General features: G+C 39.4%; 1 non-coding gene across 1 annotated transcript; it reads left to right on the top strand.

The window, feature by feature from the left end:
- The first annotated feature begins 8318 nt into the window (after positions 1-8318).
- LOC111750368 (U6 spliceosomal RNA) lies at positions 8319-8425 on the top strand. Its single transcript, XR_002785512.2, has one exon. It is a non-coding gene; the product is annotated as a U6 spliceosomal RNA (small nuclear RNA).
- Positions 8426-17541: the final 9116 nt, after the last annotated feature.

Raw genomic sequence — 17541 nt, 5'->3', positions numbered from 1 at the left:
CGGCCTTGTGGTCTGAGAAGATGCTTTGTAATATTTTGATATTTTGGATTCTGCAAAGGTTTGTTTTATGACCTAATATGTGATCTATTCTAGAGAACGTTCCGTGTGCACTGGAAAAAAAAGCATATTTTGCAGCTGTTGGGCAGAGTGTTCTGTATAAGTCTATGAGGTCAAGTTGGTTGATTGTTGTAATTAGGTCTTCTGTGTCTCTATTGAGCTTCTTAGTGGAAGTCCTATCCTTCTCCGAAAGTGGTGTGTTGAAGTCTCCTACTATAATTGTGGAGGTGTCTATCTCACTTTTCAGTTCTGTTAAAGTTTGTTTTATGTATCTTGCAGCCCTGTCATTGGGTGCATAAATATTTAATATGGTTATATCTTCCTGGTCAATTGTCCCTTTTATCATTATGTAGTGTCCTTCTTTATCCTTTGTGGTGGATTTAACTTTAAAGTCTGTTTTGTCAGAAATTAATATTGCTACTTCTGCTGTTTTTGGTTGTTGTTTGCTTGATATATTTTTTTCCATCCTTTGAGTTTTAGTTTGTTTGTGTCTCTAAGTCTGAGGTGTGTCTCTTGTAGGTAGCATATAGATGGATTGTGTTTCTTTATCCAGTCTGAGACTCTCTCTCTCTTTATTGGTGCATTTAGTCCATTTACATTCAGTGTAATTATAGATAAGTATGTGTTTAGTGCTGTCACTTTGATGTCTTTTTGTGTGTGTTGTTGACAGTTTCATTTTCCACTTACTTTTTTCTGCTGAGGTGTTTTTCTTTGTAAACTGTGTGTTCCTCATTTTCATAGTAGTTAAATTTATGTTTGCTGAGTCATTATGTTTTTCTTGGTGTTTATTTTGAGTTATGGAATTGTTAGACCTCTTTGTGGTTACCTTAATATTTACCCCTATTTTTCTAAGTAAAAACCTAACTTGCATCATCCTATATCACCTTGTTTTCCTCTCCATATGGCAGTTCTATGCCTCCTGTATTCAGTCCCTCTTTTTGATTATTGTGATCTTTTACATAATGACTTCAATGATTCCCTGTTTTGAGCATTTTTTTTCTTTTTAAAATTAATCTTAATTTGTTTTTGTGATTTCCCTATTTGAGTTGATATCAGGATGTTCTGTTCTGTGACCTTGTGTTGTGTTGGTATCTGATATTATTGATTTTCTGGCAGAACAATTTCCTTTAGTATTTCTTGTAGCTTTGGTTTGGTTTTTGCAAATTCTCTAAGCTTGTGTTTATCTGTAAATATTTTAACTTCACCTTCATATTTGAGAGAGAGTTTCACTGGATAAATGATCCTTGGCTGGCAGTTTTTCTCCTTCAGTTCTCTATATATGTCATCCCAGTGCCTTCTTGCCTGCATGGTTTCTGCTGAGTAGTCTGAACTTATTCTTATTGATTCTCCTTTGTAGGAGACCTTTCTTTTATCCCTGACTGCTTTTAAAATTTTCTGTTCATCTTTGGTTTTGGCAAGTTTAATGATAATGTCTTGGTGATTTTCTTTTTGGATCAATCTTATATGGGGTTCGATGAGCATCTTGGATAGATATCCTTTCATCTTTCATGATGTCAGGGAAGTTTTCTGCCAACAGATCTTCAACTATTCTCTCCGTATTTTCTGTTATCCCTCCCTGTTCTGGAACTCCAATCACACACAAGTTATTCTTCTTGACAGAGTCCCACATGATTCTTAGAGTTTCTTCATTTTTTTTAATTCTTTTATCTGATTTTTCTTCAACCGTATTGGTGTCAATTGCCTTATCCTCCAACTCCCCCACTCTGCATTCCAATTCCTCGATTCTGCTCCTCTGACTTCCTATTGCGTTGTCTAATTCTGTAATTTTACTGTTAATCTTTTGGATTTCTGAATGCTGTCTCTCTATGGATTCTTGCAGCTTATTAATTTTTTTCACTATGTTCTTGAATAATCTTTTTGATTTCTTCAACTGCTTTATCGTGTGTTCCTTGGCTTTTTCCATAGATTGCCTTATTTCATTTCTGAGGTCGTCCCTGATGTCTTGAAGCATTCTGTAAATTAGTTTTCTATGTTCTGCATCTGGCAATTCCAGGATTGTATCTTCATTTGGGAAAGATTTTGATTCTTTATTTTGGGGAGTTGTAGAAGCAATCATGGTCTGCTTCTTTATGAGGTTTGATATTGACTGCTGTCTCTGAGCCATCTATAAGATATTGTAATGATTTATATTATATTTGCTCACTGAGTCTTATCTTGTTTTGTTTTCTTTCAGTATATGTAGGTGGGCTACTAGATTGTGCTGTCTTGATTGTTGTAGCCCTTGAATCACTTATGTCCTATTACCAGCTGGTTTGGGCTGTTACCAGATATATAAGCCTAAGAGTCCACTCACTATTCTTTAGTAGCATCTGATTTTGGGTCACCAATTGTGTGGTGTAGACTGTCACCTATTCACTTAGAGGAGTAGTGGTGATAGTTGTGTGCACCAGATTCTAGTAGCAGCAGGGGGTCACATTCCGGGCGGGGGGGGGCAGGATGCTGACAGGCTTCCCCCAAGTGCCAGTGAGGTAAGTGTGTCTTTATTCCTAAAGCACTTTGGTGGGTGGGCTCTGCAGCTGTACCTTAGGCACCCAATGCATGTACCTCTACAGACTGGTAGTTGTCACTATCCTCAGACCCCTATGGCAGGAGGCTAGGTGTTTTGGGTGTAGCTTCAGCCCTCAGTTCCCTGTTGTGGGTCACTGAGGGCTCTGTTTAATAGGTAGAGATATCAGACCTGGGAAACTTGTCTGTGCAGTAATCGGATAAAACAATTACCGTCAGATCACTATTGGAATTGCCTTTGCATTATAATAGCCACCTTGTTCCCTGAAGGGATGAAAGCCCAAAACCGTGGATCTCATACGCTTGGCTGGAGCTGGTTCTGTATTTTTATTCCAATTTTGGGAAGTCAGGGAAGGATTTTTGGTCCCTGGGTTTTTTGTAGCTGCTTCTTTCAGGCCAGGAGAATGGGTTAGGAAAAGACAAAAAAAACACAAAAACCCGCAGAGCACTTCACTCTCTGGCTCAGGAAATTCCAATGTTAAAGAAGCCGCCTGGGAAGGGGAGGGGAGGGATCAGATAGCTAGGAGAGAGTATATTATTATAGCACCCAGGAATATAGACAAAGTTACTTATCTTGCTTGGTGATGACTGTTTTATCTGAGATTCCCGAGGGATGTGTAGCCTGTGTGCATTGGCTGGGTTGAGATTGCCCCCGAGGGTCAGGCCCGTGTCCTGTGCTTGTGCTATCTCAGAAGCCGTGGTCAGTTCCTCTGCTCCCAGTCCAAAGTCCAGCGCCAAGGTTCCCCGGCTGGGATGCCGCACTCCAGGCTCCAATACCAGTCGCTGCCTCCTGGTGACTTCCCCTCCTGTCAGCTGTGTCACTGCGCTGCCTGCGTGCACTGTCTGGGCTTCCCCCGAGGTCACTTCTGGGGGCTAGCGCTGTGTCCCGTGTTTGCACCGTCTCAGGAAGCCGTGCTCAGCTCCCCTGTGCCCAGTCCAAAGCCTGGCGCCAAGGTTTTCTGACTGGGACACTGGCTCCAGGCTCCAAAAACAGTCGCTGCTTCCCTGTGGTTGCTCGTTCTCTCATTAGCCACGTCAGCGTGCAGCCTGCTTGCGCTGGCTGAGTCTCTGTCACTCAGGTCAACTCTTTAGATCTGTGTTGGATGGTCAGGGTTTGTAGATTGTCATGTATGTGATCGATTCACTTGTTTTTCCGAGTCTTTGCTGCAAGAGGGATCCGAGGCAGCTTCTCCCTAGTCAGCCATCATGGCCTAGAAAAATATTCTTGAACATTGCTTTCTTCAGAACACAGCCCTATAAAATCTTTTTGGAATTTCCTTTACCTTTTGAGACAAGCCCAATTGGTATTGTTGGATTTTTTTTTTAAATAATATTTTATTGTGTTTTTGGTGAAGGGCAATGCTGGATTTTCAATGTTCTCTGTGAACATTGCTCTCAATGCTTCTCCTCTTCAGGGAAACTCCCCTTAGACCCCCACACATTGTCTGCTGTGGTCATTTCTCACTTTCCGAGAAAAGTTTTGTAAAAACTATAAAGTGCCGTAAAAGTGGCATGGAGGCTACATCTGACCTCCTCCAACTTAGAAGGGGGAAGGAGAATCACTCCTGGCTCTTCTTCCTTGGTGGTGGTGAGATCCTCTCTCTCCTGCCTCTGGGATGGCTCATTGTAAGCATAGCAGGATGGCAAAACTGCTTCATTAGGGTTCCTTAGACCTACCCCCACACAGGTACCATGAAGTTTACTTGCATTATTAGCAAGCTATCCAATCCCCTTGGTGGGCCACAACCTGTATAGTCTCGCCCAGTCACCTGTGTAGGAGTTACAAGTCCATGGTGAGAAAAGCCACACAAAAACAATCCATCACACCATAACAAAACAAGTGCTATGTATATGACATTTGTATTTATTATTTTCTTATTACCTTGTCTGGGATGGTTTGCCCTTTTGCCTATTCCTCAGGGACCTTAAATGCAACCTGTTTGAATCTAAATGCATCTCTTCCCCCATAGCCACTCCTCCTCCTCTTCCTATATCTTGGGAAATGGTACCACCTGTTGCCCAACTAAAAAATGTGGAAGTCTTGGCTCAAAAAATAATGAATATCACTTTAAGTACTGTGCTCCTTTAAAAAATCATCTGTGTGAGACTAAATGGTCAACTATTCCTTTACTAGGTCCCCATGCTCCTCAAGAATGTCCAAATTTCTTCACCTGGCAATTAGGTCCTCCCTGAGCTGATGCTTACTGCCTGTCCAACATCAAATCTCTTGTTCCTCCCCAACACTCACCCTTCATGCTAGCCATACCAAACAACTTACAAGCTTTCAAAAGCCCCTGAGATTTTCAGCATCTTCTTTTCCTACCTGTCTCTTCCCCCCACTCAGAAGCTAATTGACTCCTGAGTTCAAACCTCATTCCTGTAAACCTTCCCATCACCTACCCCGGTCTGATTTCAGTGTCCTTGCCTTGTGCTTCCATAGAATTCTGTGAATCTCTCTCTACAAGCACATTATGTTATCATTGCTGGTTTATTTGTTAGTCTTCCCTGATCAAAATTTCTTCCCTGATTAAAATATAAGATTCCAAAACAAAGATAAGAAGGTAAGGAGGCAGGAAAACTAGGTTAATGGAAACAGACAACCAGAACAGAAATAATGAGAATGGTCATGAATTGTGAAGAATATAACCAATGTCACTGAGCAACGTGTATAGAAATTGTTGAAATGGAACTCAAATTGTTATGTAAACCTTCACTGAAAACACAATAAAATATTATTTAAGAAAATACATACAGGCAGGGCCAAGGTGGCAGAATAGACAGGTGCTTCCGGCAAGCCCTCTTACAACAAAGACCTGAAAAAACAAGTGAAACGAGTATATTTATGACAAGCTAGGAGACCGGAAGATTAATGGCAAGCTGGGAAAATGAACTGAGGGGTGGGGGGAGGAAGAGATGGTTCAGAAGTAGAGAAGAGTTACCGGACCTGAATAGCTTTGAGTCCTCAGGAACCATTCCCAGGAGCACCAGCAGTGGGCTGGTACTAGCATTCGGCTGCAGTTTCCTCAGGCAGAAGCAGCCAGCCACACAGCCTACTCATATCTTTGGAAGAATGGTGCTCTCAGCCAAAGCTAAGTACTTGCATATATTTTACAGCGCCTCCAACCTCCTGCTCCCAAGCTGGCTTCAGCAGCAGATTTCCCTGGGCTTCAGATAGGCCCTGTTGAGTGCCTAGATCCATCCTTCTGGCCTTGGAGAAGGAATAAATTTGCAATTGAGGAAAAGATAGTTTGCCAGCTCCACTAACTGGGGGAGCTCAGGACGGAAGCGGCTTCTGTTCAGGCATAAATGGTCCATGGACTTTGAGTACCTCCCCCCCTGCATGGACATGTTTGGGCCTATTTCAGGAGAATAGGCCCTTATTGGCAGACTACAACTGTCTTGGGTGTATGGTGGAGAGGTTTGACATTGCTTTTTCTATTAAACAGGGTCTTCACCTATCCACATCAGGGGCCTAAGGACCGGTGGCTCCATTCAGGTCACCCAGCCACCCACATCAGGGGTCCAAGGATAACTGGTACCTCCCAGTCCTTACAACCAAAAGCATTGGGTGCTCATGGTCCATCTGCAGAACCCACCCACCTATACACTCTTGGGAACAGGGACACGTTTTCCTCAGAGACACTTCGGGGACGATTCTCAGCCCCCTGCCTTGTTCAGAGTGTGACCCCCTCCTGCAACCAGATACCAGTACCTACACTAATCAACCCTGACCCTCTAAGACTGTAGGACAGAGCATGTACCATACACTTGATGATCAGCTACCTGGACACCTAAGCTGAATTCATACAAGAAAAGTTAACGGACTTCTAGATTGATATACCTGATAACAGCTCTAGCCATCTGGGGAAAGAATATCAGATCTCCAAAGGTGAAAATAATCAAGCTAGCTCACTCAAGCAACCCATTTGGCCATATCAAAACAAAACAAAGCAAGAAGTTACAACACAGTAAGCAAGTATAAAACAAACTACTACAAAACTTAGAGGTGGCTCAGAGACAACAGTCAATATCAAGTCACATAAAGAAACAGAGCACAATCACCTCAACAAGCTCTCAAAACAAAGAATCAAGGGATCTTCTAGATGAAAATGCCTTCCTGGAATTACCAGAGGCAGAATACAAAACATTAATACACAGAACCCTTCAAGACATCAGGAAGGAAATGAGGCAATATGCAGAACAAGCCAAGGAACACGCAGATGAAGCAGTTGAAGAAATTAAAAACATTATTCAGGAAAATAATGAAAAATTTAATAAGCTGGAAAAATCCATAGACAGACAGCAATAGGAAATTCAGAAGATTAACAATAAAATTACAGAAGTAAACAACTCAATAGAAACTCAGAGGAGCAGAGCTGAGCAAGTGGAAAGTAGAATTTCTGAACTTGAACATAAAGCAATTGGCACCAATATAATTGAAGAAAAATCAGTTAAAAGAACTTTTAAAAATGAAGAAAACTTAAGAATTATGTGGGACTCTATCAAGAGAAATAACCTACAAGTGATTGGAGCACCAAAACAGGGATGGATAACAGAAAACACAGAGAGAATTGTTGAAGATTTGTTGGCAGAAAACTTCCCTGATATTGTGAAAGATGAGAAGATATCTATTCAAGATGCTCATCGAACTCCACATAAGGTATATTTTAAAAGGAAGTCACCAAGACATATTATAATCAAACTTGCCAAAACTAAAGATAAAGACAGAATTTTAAGAGCGGCTAGGGATAAATGAACAGTCACCTACAAAGGAGAGTCAGTAAGAATAAGCTCAGACTGCTCGGCAGAAACCATGCAGGGAAGAAGGCAATGGGATGACTTATATAAAAAAATTGAAGGAAAAAAAATTGCCAGACAAGAATCATATATCCATCAAAACTGTCTCTCAAATATGAAGGTGAAATTAGGACATTTCCAGATAAACAGAAGTTTAGGGAATTCATAAAAACCAAACCAAAACTACAAGAAATACCAAAGGGAGCTCTTTGGTTAGAAAACCAATAATATCAGGTATCAACCCAAGACAAGAACACTGGGCAGAGCAATCAGAAGCCAACCCAGACAGGGAAATCACAAAAATAAATCAAGATAAAAAAACACTCAAAACAGGGAAACAGTGATGTTATTATCCAAAAGAAGACAACATTAAAACCATAAATAGGGACTAAGAAATGTAGTCATAGATCTTCCATATGGAGAGGAAGACAAGGCTATACAAAGAAATAAAAGTTAGGCTTAAATTTAGAAATAATAAGATACCCACAAAGGAGACAAACTATCCTACACATCAAAATAAAACACAAGAAAAAAATATGCAGCAGAAACAAAATCAACAACAATGAATATGAGGAAAGGACACTATATAATCTACTGAGCATGTAAAATTAAGTGGAAAAAAGAAACAGTCAACAACACACACACAAAAAGACATCAAAATGATAGCACTAAAGTCATACCTATCCATAATTACCGTGAATGTAAATGGGTTAAATGCACCAATAAAGAGACAGAGACAGGCAGAATGGATTAAAAAACATGATCCATCTATATGCTGCTTACAAGAGACACACCTTAAACTTAGAGACACAAACAAACTAAAATTCAAAGGATGGAAAAAATACATCAAGCAAAGAACAATCAAAAAAGAGCAGGAGGACAACATTAATTTCTGACAAAATAGACTTGTAAGTTAAATCCATCAAAAAGGATAAGGAGTGCTCGCTTCGGCAGCACGTATACTAAAATTGGAATGATACAGAGAAGATCAGCTTGGCCCCTGCGCAAGGATGACACGCAAATTCGTGAAGCGTTCCATATTTTTAGGAACCACAAAAAACCCAGGGACCAAAAATCCATTCCTAATTGGACTAAAAACACAGAACCAGCTACAGCCAAGCATGTATGATCCAAATCTCGGACTTTCATCCTTACAGGGAACAAGGTGGCGGTTATAATCCAAAGGCAGTTCTGATAGGGATCTGACTGCATTTTTTTTTAGCAGAATTTCTGGAAAAACAAGTTTCCCAGTGATACCTCGGAGACAGCAGTCGATATCAAACCACATAAAGAAGCAGACCATGACAGCTTCTACAACCCCCCAAACAAAAGAATCAAAATCTTTCCCAAATGAAGATACAATCCTGGAATTATCAGATACAGAATATAAAAAACTAATTTACAGAATGCTTCAAGACATCAGAAACGAAATAAGGCAAACTGCAGAAAAAGCCAAGGAACACACTGATAAAACAGTTGAAGAACTCAAAAAGATTATTCAAGAACATAGTGGAAAAATTAATAAGTTGCAAGAATCCATAGAGAGACAGCATGCAGAATCCAAAAGATTAACAATAAAATTACAGAATTAGACAACGCACTAGGAAGTCAGAGGAGCAGACTCGAGCAATTAGAATGCAGACTGGGAAATCTGGAGGACCAGGGAATTAATACCAACATAGCTGAAAAAAAAAACAGATAAAAGAATTAAAAAAAAATGAAGAAACCCTAAGAATCATGTGGGACTCTATCAAGAAGGATAACTTGCGTGTGATTGGAGTCCCAGAACAGGGAGGGAGGACAGAAAACACAGAGAAAATAGTTGAAGATCTCCTGACAGAAAACTTCCCTGACATCATGAAAGACGAAAGGATATCTATCCAAGATGCTCATCGAACCCCATTTAAGATTGATCCAAAAAGAAAAACACCAAGACATATTATCATCAAACTTGCCAAAAGCAAAGATAAAGAGAAAAATTTAAAAACAGTCAGGGAGAAAAGAAAGGTCACCTTCAAGGGAGAATCAATAAGAATAAGTTCAGACTACTCAGCAGAAACCATGCAGGCAAGAAGGCAATGGGATGACATATACAGAGCACTGAAGGAGAAAAACTGCCAGCCAAGGATCATATATCCAGCAAAACTCTCTCTGAAATATGAAGGTGAAATTAAGATATTTACAGATAAACACAAGTTTAGAGAATTTGCAAAAACCAAACCAAAGCTACAAGAAATACTAAAGAATATTGTTTGGTCAGAAAACCAATAATATCAGATACCAGCACGAGGTCACAAAACAGAACATCCTGATATCAACTTAAATAGGGAAATCACAAACACAAATTAAGACTAATTAAAAAAAATGCTCATAACAGGGAATCACTGAAGTCAAAATGTAAAAGATCACAATAATCAAAAAGAGGGACTAAATACAGGTGGCATAGAACTGCCATACGGAGAGTGATACAAGGCGATATAGAACATTACAAGTTAGGTTTTTACTTAGAAAAATAGGGGTAAATATTAAGGTAACCACAAAGAGGTATAACAACTCCATAACTCAAGATAAAAGCCAAGAAAAACGTAACAACTCAAGAAACATAAAGTCAAACACTACGAAAATGAGGATCTCACAATTTACTAAGAAAAACGTCTCAGCACAAAAAAGTATGTGGAAAAATGAAATTGTCAACAACACACATAAAAAGGCATCAAAATGACAACACTAAACACTTATTTATCTATAATTATGCTGAATGTAAATGGACTAAATGCACCAATAAAGAGACAGAGAGTCTCGGACTGGATAAAGAAACACGATCCATCTATACGCTGCCTACAAGAGACACACCTTAGACTTAGAGACACAAACAAACTAAAACTCAAAGGATGGAAAAAAATATATCAAGCAAACAAGAAGCAAAAAAGAAGAGGAGTAGCAATATCAATTTCTGACAAAATAGACTTTAGACTTAAATCCACCACAAAGGATAAAGAAGGACACTACATAATGATAAAAGGGACAATTGATCAGTAAGACATAACCATATTAAATATTTATGCACCCAATGAGAGGGCTGCAAGATACATAAATCAAATTTTAACAGAACTGAAAAGTGAGATAGACACCGCCACAATTATAGTAGGAGACTTCAACACACCACTTTCGGAGAAGGACAGGACATCCAGTAAGAAGCTCAATAGAGACACAGAAGACCTAATTACAACAATCAACCAACTTGACCTCATTGACTTATACAGAACTCTCCACCCAACTGCTGCAAAGTATACTTTTTTTTCTAGCGCACATGGAACATTCTCTAGAATAGACCACATATTAGGTCACAAAACAAACCTTTGCAGAATCCAAAACATTGAAATATTACAAAGCATCTTCTCAGACCACAAGGCAATAAAACTAGAAATCAATAACAGAAAAACTAGGGAAAAGAAATCAAATACTTGGAAACTGAACAACACCCTCCTGAAAAAAGACTGGGTTATAAAAGACATCAAGGAGGGAATAAGGAAATTCATAGAATGCAACGAGAATGAAAATACTTCCTATCAAAACCTCTGGGACACAGCAAAAGCAGTGCTCAGAGGCCAATTTATATCAATAAATGCACACATACAAAAAGAAGAAAGAGCCAAAATCAGAGAACTGTCCCGACAACTTGAACAAATAGAAAGTGAGCAACAAAAGAATCCATCAGGCACCAGAAGAAAACAAATAATAAAAATTAGAGCTGAACTAAATGAATTAGAGAACAGAAAAACAATTGAAAGAATTAACAAAGCCAAAAGCTGGTTCTTTGAAAAAATTAACAAAATTGATAAACCATTGGCCAGACTGACTAAAGAAATACAGGAAAGGAAACAAATAACCTGAATAAGAAACGAGATGGGCCACATCACAACAGACCCAACTGAAATTAAAAGAATCATATCAGATTATTACGAAAAGTTGTACTCTAACAAATTTGAAAACCTAGAAGAAATGGATGCATTCCTGGAAAAACACTACCTACCTAAACTAACACAATCAGAAGTAGAACAACTAAATAGACCCATAACAAAAAAAGAGATTGAAACGGTAATCAAAAAACTCCCAACAAAAAAAAGCCCTGGCCCTGACGGCTTCACTGCAGAGTTCTACCAAACTTTCAGAGAAGAATTAACACCACTACTACTAAAGGTATTTCAAAGCATAGAAAACGACGGAATACTACCCAACTCAATCTATGAAGCCACCATATCCCTGATACCAAAACCAGGTAAAGACAATATAAAAAAAGAAAATTACAGACCTATATCCCTCATGAATATAGATGCAAAAATCCTCAACAAAATTCTAGCCAATAGAATTCAACAACATATCAAAAAAATAATTCACCACAATCAAGTGGGATTCATACCAGGTATGCAAGGCTGGTTTAATATCAGAAAAACCATTAATGTAATCCACCACATAAATAAAAGAAAAGACAAAAACCACATGATCTTATCAACTGATGCAGAAAAGGCATTTGACAAAGTCCAACACCCATTTATGATAAAAACTCTCACCAAAATAAGAATTAAAGGAAAATTCCTCAACATAATAAAGGGCATCTATGCAAAGCCAACAGCCAACATCATTCTAAATGGAGAGAACCTGAAAGCATTTCCCTTGAGAACGGGAACCAGACAAGGATGCCCTTTATCACCGCTCTTATTCAACATCGTGCTTGAAGTCCTAGCCAGGACAATTAGGCTAGACAAAGAAATAAAGGGCATCCGGATTGGCAAGGAGGAAGTAAAATTATCTCTATTTGCAGATGACATGATCTTATACACAGAAAACCCTAAGGAATCCTCCAGAAAACTACTGAAACAATAGAAGAGTTTGGCAGAGTCTCAGGTTATAAGATAAACATACAAAAATCACTTGGATTCCTCTACATCAACAAAAAGAACATCGAAGAGGAAATCACCAAATCAATACCATTCGCAGTAGCCCCCAAGAAGATAAAATACTTAGGAATAAATCTTACCAAGGATGTAAAAGACCTATACAAAGAAAACTACAAAGCTCTATTACAAGAAATTAAAAAGGACCTACTTAAGTGGAAAAACATACCTTGCTCATGGATAGGAAGACTTAACATAGTAAAAATGTCTCTTCTACCAAAAGCCATCTATACATACAATGTACTTCCGATCCAAATTCTAATGTCATTTTTTAAGGTGATAGAGAAACAAATCACCAACTTCATATGGAAGGGAAAGAAGCCTCGGATAAGCAAAGCATTACTGAAAAAGAAGAAGAAAGTGGGAGGCCTCACGCTACCTGATTTCAGAACCTATTATACAGCCACAGTAGTGAAAACAGCCTGGTATTGGTACAACAACAGGCACATAGACCAGTGGAACAGAATTGAGAACCCAGATATAAATCCAGCCACATATGAGCACCTGATATTTGACAAAGGCCCAGTGTCAGTTAATTGGGGAAAAGATAGTCTTTTTAACAAATGGTACTGGCATAATTGGATATCCATTTGCAAAAAAATGAAACAGGACCCATACCTCACACCAAGCACAAACACTAACTCCAAGTGGATCAAAGACCTAAACATAAAGACTAAAACGATAAAGATCATGGAAGAAAAAATAGGGACAACCCTAGGAGCCCTAATACAAGGCATAAACAGAATACAAAACATTACCAAAAATGACGAAGAGAAACCAGATAACTGGGAGCTCCTAAAAATCAAACACCTATGCTCATCTAAAGACTTCACCAAAAGAGTAAAAAGACCACCTACAGACTGGGAAAGAATTTTCAGCTATGACATCTCCGACCAGCGCCTGATCTCTAAAATCTACATGATTCTGTCAAAACTCAACCACAAAAAGACAAACAACCCAACCAAGAAGTGGGCAAAGGAAATGAACACACACTTCACTAAAGAAGATATTCAGGCAGCCAACAGATACATGAGAAAATGCTCTCGATCATTAGCCATTAGATAAATGCAAATTAAAACTACGATGAGATTCCATCTCACTCCAACAAGGCTGGCATTAATCCAAAAAACACAAAATAATAAATGTTGGAGAAGTTTTGGAGTGACTGGAACACTTACACACTGCTGGTGGGAATGTAAAATGGTACAACCACTTTGGAAATCAATTTGGCGCTTCCTTAAAAAAGCTAGAAATAGAACTACCATACGATCCAGCAATCCTGCTCCTTGGACTATATCCTAGAGAAATAAGAGCCTTTACATGAACAGATATATGCACACTCACGTTCATTGCAGCACTGTTTACAATAGCAAAAAGATGGAAGCAACCAAGATGGCCATCAATGGATGAATGGATAAATAAATGATGATATATTCACACAACGGAATACTATGCATTGATAGAGAACAGTGATGAATCCGTGAAACATTTCATAACATGGAGGAATCTGGAAGGCATTATGCTGAGTGAAATTAGTCAGTTGCAAAAGGACAAATATTGTATAAGACCGCTATTATAAGAACTGGAGAAATAGTTTAAACAGAGAAAAAAATATTCTTTGATGGTTACAAGAAGGGGGAGGAAGGGAGGGTGGGAGAGGGGTATTCACTAATTAGATAGTAGATAAGAACTACTTAGGTGAAGGGAAAGACAACACACAATACAGGTGAAGTCAGCACAACTGGACCAAACCAAAAGCAAAGAAGTTTCCTGAACAAACTGAATGCTTCGAAGGCCAGCATAGCAGGGGCAGGGGTCTGGGGACCATGGTTTCAGGGGACATCTAAGTCAATTGGCATAATAAAATCTATTAAGAAAACATGCTGCATCCCACTTTGGAGAGTGGCTCCTGGGGTCTTAAGCCCTAGCAAGTAGCCATCTAAGATGCATCAATGGGTCTCAACCCACCTGGACAAAAGGAGAATGAAGAACACCAAGAACACAAGGTAATTACGAGCCAAAGAGACAGAAAGGACCACATAAACCAGAGACTACATCAGCCTGAGACCAGAAGAACTAGATGGTACCTGGCTACAACCGATGACCGCCCTGACAGGGAACACAACACAGAACCCCTGAGGAAGCAGGCGAGCAGTGGGATGCAGACCCCAAATTCTCATAAGACCAGACTTAATGGTCTGACTGAGACTAGAACGACCCTGGTGGTCATGGCCCCCAGACCTTCTGTTGGCCCAGGACAGGAACCATTCCCGAAGCCAACTCTTCAGACATGGATTGGACTGGACCATGGGATGGAGAGGGATGCTGGTGAGGAGTGAGCTTCTTGGATCAGGTGGACACTTGAGACTATGTTGGCATCTCCTGCCTGGAGGGGAGATGAGAGGGTAGAGGCAGTTAGAAGCTGGCAGAATGGACATGAAAAGAGAGAGTAGAGGGAGGGAGTGGGCTGTCTCATTAGGGAGAGAGCAATTGGGGTTATGTAGCAAGGTGTATATAAGTTTTTGTGTGAGAGACTGACTTGATTTGTAAACTTTCACTTAGAGCACAATAAAAAAAAAAATACATACACATACATATACATGTAAGGTCCTTAAGGCCAAGGACCATATCTTATTTGTTTCTGGCTTTCCAGACCCTAGCCTACGTCTGTCATATAAGAGATGTTTAACAAATGTTGAAAAACAGTAACAAATCATGAAATAACTCCTGTGCATTTACATTTTATTGACTTTAGAACAGGGCGGGAGATGACTAAGTGGAATTCCCGAAACCTAGGCTCCTACAAATATCCCCACTAGCGCTACTTTCCACTGAGCAATCATTGGTTCAGTGAAATGTTGACTCAGATTGTCCTCAAGCCAGTGAAAAGCATCTGTGCGTGGCATGGGCTCTGAATCCATTTTATGAACCAGCGTTGTCTACTTTGATGTGTATTTACTAACGTGACATCAGAGAGGGTATTGGGCAGAAGGTTAACTGGATAAGAGGAGTCTGGCTATAAATGATCTGGTCATCTGGGATGAAGACCCTGCCACATATTAGATTTTGAGTGGCCTTGTTAACTGGACCAGTAAAAACTATGGGTCAGAATGTAGTAGGGGCAACTATATTTCATTGATTCTACCATGTTCTTTATTTCAAATTTTAACATCTCTGAAACTGGAATATGTCTTAAAACAGATGACATCTTAGATTCAGAGAAATACAGTATTATAATAGGAATGTGTAGGAGAAACCCAACATGTCACTATTATACCAGAGAACTACAATAACACGTACTGATTGATTGAATAGTGACTAAGCCTGGAATTTTACAAGTTAAACCAGGAAACACAGTTGGAGTAAAAGCAATAAATAACTTACAAAGAATGTCTAAAACCCTGAATTTGCACTAACTGTTTTTTTTTTTTTTTTGTGGTAGAATTTTCAATGACTTGATAATAAAAATCATTATTTATGAGCTCCTTTTAGTTGCCAGACTACTTTGATGCTTTAAAATAGTCTTTATGCTTTTAAAAAAAGATTTTGTGGATGCATAGGCATGTTTAGCTAGAGAAGAGTTGCTCCACTAAGGCCTCGGTCTCTGCTACCTACATCTGATTTGATACTTTCATGCTCACCTCCTGCCAGGGCTGTGGAACAGGGAAGGGAATTTGATGGTGGTTGCTTCGGGCAAGAAGGGTGCTGTGGGAATGATAGCTACTGACTGGTAATAACCAATAGCTTTAATCAAGAGTAGAACATATTGAGAAGGGTAAAAGACATGGCGCATAGTGAGCAGATAGCACTTAGTACTAGGCCATGTTTAAGTGCTTACATACATAATTTCCTTCCATTTCTGAGCTGGATGGTCTGCTGGCACTCAGCCCTTTCTTTCTCTCTTTCTTCTATGCTTTCCTCATGCTAGAAGCCTGGAAACCACATTTCCCCGAATCTCTGTTCAGCAGAATTGAAAAGGATGCAGAAGCATTATTGTTCCTTTAGTAAAGATGGGCAGGTATGAAGTCTGGAGCAAACATGATTTCTGCAGTAACCTCCAGGCATTTCCCACATGAATTATCTATGCTGCAGGCAGCTGTAATTGTTAGCTGTGATTTCTTGCAATTCCATTCCCGGGTGACAATAATAACTCCCAATTACCTGAAAGATAATTGTGAATCTTGGAGATCATAGAGGCCTGCTCTGACCATTGCTTGTCTCTAAGCCTTTCAACAGCTTTATAGGCACCCAACTCCCTGTATTCAACCTCTTCCTGCTTAAAATATCTAGACTGGTTTCTATTTTCCCTACTGCAATTTGGTGCAATTTTCAGAGATTTTGGGGGTCGATGTCTCCTCAGGCCATGTTTTTGTTTTTCCCCTTTTTGAACATTTTATTGTTGTTTAAAGTTTACAGAGCAAATTAGTCTCCCATTCAACAATTTATACACAGCATATTTTGTGACATTGGTTTCAAACCCCTGAATGTGTCAGCATTGTCCACCCTTCTGCCCTGGGCTCCCCATGTCCATTAACCCAGCTTTCCTGCTCCTACTGTCCTTCTGAACTTTGCTTTTGGGCATATGCTACCCTTTAGGTCTTGTATAGTTGATTCTCTGAAGAATACATTCCTCGCTGGTGTTATTGTTCATTTTACATGCTTGCTATTGTATGGATATAATCTCTGGGAGTGATTTCATGCCCAAGTTTGAAGAGTGTTTAAGGCCATAGTCTTGGGGGTTCTACCAGTCTCTGTCAGACCAGTCAGCCTGGTCTTATTTATGAGTTTGAATTTTGTTCTATGTTTCTCTCTCATTCTATCCATGGCCTATTTTGTGGTCCCAGTCAGAGCAGTCATTAGTGGTAGCTGGGCACTATCTAATTCTTCTGGTCTCAGGCTAGTGGAGGCCATGGTTAGGCCATGTTTTCTAATGGTTCATTTCACATAGACTTTCTTTGCTGGAATCTGATTGATCACTAAGAGGGCATGAGACTCTTTATACCCTAGCTATTGTTAACAAAGAAGAAGGATTGGTAGTTGGAAAATATGGCTTTGGTGGTAGAAATGACACCAGAGATCACATGATAGAATTTTGCAAGACCAATGATTTTTTCATTGCAAATACTTTTTTTAACAACATAAATTGGCGACTATACAAGTGGACCTCACCAGATGGAATACACAGGAATCAAATTGATTACATATG

This window comes from Loxodonta africana, chromosome 16, assembly GCF_030014295.1.
Source record: "Loxodonta africana isolate mLoxAfr1 chromosome 16, mLoxAfr1.hap2, whole genome shotgun sequence".
Lineage (NCBI taxonomy): Eukaryota > Metazoa > Chordata > Mammalia > Proboscidea > Elephantidae > Loxodonta > Loxodonta africana.
The sequence above is the reverse complement of the archived record's forward strand: the minus strand, read 5'-3'. Positions and strand labels throughout refer to the sequence as shown.